The following is a 6,137-nucleotide window of genomic DNA, read 5'->3' on the forward strand; positions in this document are numbered from 1 at the left end:
TTTCCAAGAAACATCACCCATATGTACCAATTTATTTGAAAGGGTCAAATAATTGAATCCAAACCGCCACCGCCAAATTAAAAAACTGTTACATTTCCATTACCGGGTAAAACCCAAGCCCAGATGCCCAACCCGGTAATTTCTTGAACACGACGCGGTTCTTCTGGGAATCCGTCCACACTTGGGCCTCAAATTGGGGGGCATTAACTAGCTCAATCCCCGATGGACACCTCGTTAAATATTTGCCAGGCTATTTGGGCGACACGTGCTGTGCCAAAAAAAAACTGCGGATGTAAAAAATTGCGCACGGGGCAACGGTCAAATCCATATTGGGTTGCATGAAAGGGCGGTTTTGTTCACGCTAATGCAGGGGGTCAAAACATTTTTTGTCGGACACAAATCCTAATCCCACAATTCAGGGGGTTTTTTATACATTTTTTATTTGACATATTGTAAATATAGGCTTATGATTACAAAGAGAAAAAAATAATGATTGGCAATTATGGACAATTCTCCACATTTTGATGTATGATGAATGATGAAAAAGAAAAATTAAAGTTAGAATAGACATCTCTTCTTTTTTAATTATAATATTGATAAAAGCCTTCTACCCTAAGTTTTAAGTACTAAAATGGAAGCAATGTTGGGTACACTAGAAGAAGTACTGCTTCTTTTGTAGACTTAGTATTTATATATACTAGAAAAGTAAATGAAGACAAATTTGGGACAGTTGTTGATGAGCCAACATATTACATTACCATAACACTGGCATCCCTTCGTGACTCCCCGTGGGAGCACGTTCCAATTATTCCCTATTTTTGCAAAATAGCAATCTCATTGATCCCATACGGAGATTTGTTGATTGACATCGTGTACAATATGCAAAAATGTACTAATTGTTTGCAGTACGTCAATGGCACTTAATATGGAGAATGAGCGGGCACAACAATGCTGTCAATCACCGTCCGATGAAGGTCAGGGGGCGGTTTGATCTGGATTTACAGCAGCCCTCGACGAATCTAAAACTGACGGACAATGGCTAGTTTTGGAAAAAAATACGAATTGTTGTTCATTCATCTAAGTTGATTGGCATGGAAAGATGGTGCTTCTCTAGGGAGACCATTAACTAGAATCATTTTTTAGGTTTATATTGTTGGGATAATTACTTCTCTCAATGTAATAAAAGAACATGAAATGAATAAAATATTTAATCTCAAACGTGTAACTGGTATTCTACTATAATACAAGTATACATTTGCATATGAGTAACACAATAATTAACAATACTATTCTGAATAGAAAGAGTTGAAGATTTCATAGAAAATAATAATACTATATACTTCGATAAATGAAAAAATATGAAAATATCAAAAAAATCTATAAAAATTTAAAAGAATCTCAAAAGAATTTCAAAAGAACTTCAAAATTTCAAAAGAATCTCAAAAGAATATAAAAAGAATCTCAGAAGAATCTCAAAAAAATTTCAAAAGAATCTCAAAACAATCTCAAAAGAACCTCAAAGGAATATCAAAAGAATCTAAACAGTATCTCAATAGAATCTCAAAAGAATCTCACAAAAATCTCAAAAGAATCCCAAAAAAGTCTCAAAAGAATACCAAAACAATCTCAAAAGAACCTCAAAGGAATATCAAAATAATCTAAACAGTATCTCAATAGAATCTCAAAAGAATCTCACAAAAATCTCAAAAGAATCTCAAAGGAATATCAAAAGAATCTGAAAAGTATCTCAATAGAATTTCAAAAAAATGTAAAAAAATCTCAAAAGAATTTCAAAAGAATCCCAAAAGAGTCTCAAAAGAATACCAAAAGAATCTCAAAAGAGTGTAAAAAAAATCTCAAAAGAATCTCAAAAGAATCCCAAAAGAGTGTAAAAAGAATTTCAAAAGAATCTCAGAAGAATGTAAAAAAAAATCTCAAAAAAATCTCAAAAGAATTCCAAAAGAGTCTCAAAAGAGTGTAAAAAGAATTTCAAAAGAATCTCAGAAGAATGTAAAAAAAAATCTCAAAAAAATCTCAAAAGAATTCCAAAAGAGTCTCAAAAGAATGTAAAAAGAATTTCAAAAGAATCTCAAAAGGAATTTCAAAATAATCTCAAAAGAATCCCAAAAGAGTCTCAAAAGAATGTAAAAAGAATTTCAAAAGAATCTCAAAAAAATCTCAAAATAATCTCAAAAAAAGTATAAAAAAAATCTCAAAAGAATCTCAAAAGAATCCCAAAAGAGTATCAAAAGAACGTAAAAAGAATTTCAAAAGAATCTTAAAAGAATCTCAAAAGAATCCCAAAAGAGTATTAAAAGAACGTAAAAAGAATTTCAAAAGAATCTTAAAAGAATCTTAAAAGAATATAAAAAGAATCTCAGAAGAATATCAAAATAATCTTAAAAAAATTTCAAAATAATCACAAAAGAATCACAAAAGAATCTGAAAAGTATCTCAATAGAATCTCAAAATAATATCAAAAGAATGTAAAAAAATCTCAAAAGAATCCCAAAAGAGTCTCAAGGGAATGTAAAAATAATTTCAAAAGAATTTTAAAAGAATGTAAAAAGAATTTCAAAAGAATTTCAAAAGAATATCAATCTCAAAAGAATCACAAAGTAATCTCAAAAGTATGTAAAAAGAATCTGAAAGTAATACCAATTAAATCTCAAAAGAATGTAAAAAAAATCTCAGAAGAAAATCGAAAGAATTTCAAAATAATCACAAAAGACTCTCAAAAATATGTAAAAAGAATCTCAAAAGAATCTGAAAATAATACCAAATAATCTTAAAATAATCCTAAAAGAATGTCAAAAACATGTTAAAAGAACCTCAAAAGAATTTCTAAAGAATCTCAAAAGAATGTAATTTTTATCTCAAAATATTCAAAGAATCTTAAAAGAAAATCAAAAGAATGGTACAAAAAATCAGAAAAGAATCTCAAAAGAATCCAAAAGAATCTCAAAAGATTCCAAAAGAATTTCAAAAGATTCCCAAATAAATCTCAAAAGAATCTAAAAAGAATCTCAAAATAAACCTAAAAGAATCTCAAAAGAATGTAAAAAGAATCTCAAAAGAATCTCAAAACAATCTCAAAAGAATATCAAAAATATCTCAAAAGAATCTCAAAACAATGTAAAAAGAATCTCAAAAGAATCTCAAAAGATATTCCAAAGAATCTCAAAATAAACCTAAAAAAATCTCAAAAGAATCTCTATATAATTTCAAAAGAATCTCAAAAGAACCTCAAAAGAATCGCTAAAGAATCCCAAAAGAATCTAAAAGAAAATAATTTAAAAAATATAAAAGAAGAGTATCTAAAAGAATCTAAAGTTTCTAAAGAATGTAAAATTCAAAGAATCTAAATAATTTAAAGAATATACAAACAAAGTGTTTAGAATCGAAAGATTTAAAAGAATTTTAATTATTCAAATATGAAGAAAATAAAAACTAAAGAACATAAATTGTGTGAAATAAATTTGAGATGACAAAAAATTCATAAATTGATCATAAACATAATTTGCATTTAAAAATTCAATAAAAATATTGTCGGAGAATAAAAAAAAAAACAACTACGCAATTTAAAGAATGGGGCAGACGCCGTGTGAAGGAAATGGTCTGGGTAAATATTTGCATGGCATCGTACGCGATCGGGGTCGACCAATCTGGACGTCACGGAACGGTGTGAAGCAATAGCGTCGTGCCGCGAACGGGTCGGGTCCCCATCGCATCCAACTGGTACGGTTTGTCTGAATCATCGGTTGTGCGAAACGCTAATCAGTAAAAAAATTGGCGAATCGCCATTTTGTCGGCACACACGCTCTTGCCAATTTCTCTGTCGGATGCTTTTAATTGGGTTGTTCATTTTTTCTTCTTGATGATTGTTTTGGTTTCTAATTTGTCTTAATTAACGGGGTTATTTGTTAATATAATATGAAGAAATAAATTAAGATTCTCTCAGAGAAGAAGAAATAAATAAATAAAGAATGTATTCTATTTTAGAATTTTAAAACTATTATTCCATATTAGAAATTACCCGCTGCTCTTTACATCGTTTGATATTGAGTTCTATGAATGGTATTAGAAACGTACCATTTCTCTTGAATAAGACATTGTTTTGCGTGAAATGATGGCATGGAATTAGCTTTTATTCAAAGGCAATTACTTCCGGCAATCATTAATTGTTCTGGTCTAGGTTTGATATCGATTTCAAAAGAAAAACTACTCAATGAATTAAGTGGGACAGAAATTAAACACAAAAAAAAATATGAATACACAAAGATGAATTACTAAAAATAAAATTATGGTAACCATAAATTTATTGATTTTTTAAAATTAAAACAATATTAAATTAAATATAATAATCTAATTATTTATAAAAATGAGTTTCCTTTGAAAAATTGATAAAATATTTAATAATTAAAAAATATAATATAATAATTATTAAATATTTATTAAATAAATTTTATTAATTAATATATATATTAATTATTTTTTAATTTTCTGTATCAACTTTAACATTAAATTTAAAAATATAAAATGTCTAAATTTAAGAATCTACACAAAATCGAAAGATTCTAAAAGAATTTAAAAATATTTTAAAAAATCTAATATAAATTAAATAAATCTAAAAGAATCCAATATAAAATAAAATAATCTAAAACTATCTAAAAGAATCTAAAAGAATTAAAAAAAAATCTATAATAATCTAAAAGAACCTAAAAGAATCTAAAAAAATTTAAACGAATCTATAATAATCTAAAAGAATTTTAAAGTATCTAAAGGAAACTAAAAGAATATAAAAGAGTCTAAAAGAATCTAAAAGAATATAAAAGTATCTAAAAGAAACTAAAAGAATTTAAAATAATATAAAAGAATCTAAAAGAATTTAAACGAATCTATAATAATCTAAAAGAATTTAAAAGAATCTAAAAGTACCTAAAGGAAACTAAAAGAATATAGAAAAATATAAAAGAATCTAAAAGAATCTGAAAGTATCTAACAGAAACTTAAAGAATCTAAAAGAATCTAAAAGAATCTAAAAGAAACTAGAAGAATCTAAAAGAATCTAAAAGTATCTAAAAGAATCTAAAAGAATCGAAAAGAATCTAAAAGAATCTCAAAGAATCTCACAGAATCTAAAAGAATCTAAAAGGATTTAAGAGAATCTAAAAGAATCTAAAAGAATCTAATAGAATCTAATAGAATCTAAAAATATCTGAAATAAAAAAGTTTTAAAAAATCTAAAATGAATCTAAAAGAATCTAAAAGTATTTAAAAGTAACTAAAATAATTTAAAAATATATAATAGAATCTAAAAGATATTAAATATATCTAATATCTAATCTATAAGTTTAAAAAAATATAAAAGAAACTTAAAGAATCTGAAAGAATCTAAAATAATCTAAAAGAATCTAAAAAATCTGAAAAAATTTAAAATATATTAAAAAATAATTTAAAAATAAACGATTTTTTAATAAAATACTTTTTACGAAATTCTTAATTTTTCTTAATAATTAATTAATTCGTTGTAAGAAATAAATTGGCCTGAAACAATGCACATAAATGTTCATCACTAAAAAAATATATCTTTAAGAAGGAAGTAAATCAAAAAATATGAAACTTCTGAAAAACTGTAATAAATAAATTGATAAACAATGTATAATAAATTATACAAGGTGAAACAATACTACAAATAAAATATAAGAAAAGGCAATATTTTTAAAAAATTCTTTATATTAATTGTTCATATTGAATTATTTAGGTTTAAAGGATACAAAATACAGATAAAAGTATTGAAAAAACATTTGTTTTGGTAAATGTATCTGAAATTTGTTGTAAGTTTCCTAATCTTTGGGATATTTCGATTTGTAATTTAAATTTTATATATACACCCCATCCAAAAGGTGGTTTATTGTACGTTATTCAACCTCTATTTTTATAAATCTGTGTTGAAGCGGCGTAAATAGAGAGACGATCATTTGTCAGTATCGTGCGTGAGGGCGAATTCAGCGAAAGTCAAAGGTGGCCCGGGGGTGGTGGAGAGGGTCGAGGACGTTCGAGGGGCGATTTTCACGAATTGGGTGAAAAGAGAGGCGAAATTTGTAAAACCGGCCCCCGAAAACGCCGCACGTCGG

This window comes from Aethina tumida, chromosome 4 (genome assembly GCF_024364675.1).
Source record: "Aethina tumida isolate Nest 87 chromosome 4, icAetTumi1.1, whole genome shotgun sequence".
NCBI lineage: Eukaryota > Metazoa > Arthropoda > Insecta > Coleoptera > Nitidulidae > Aethina > Aethina tumida.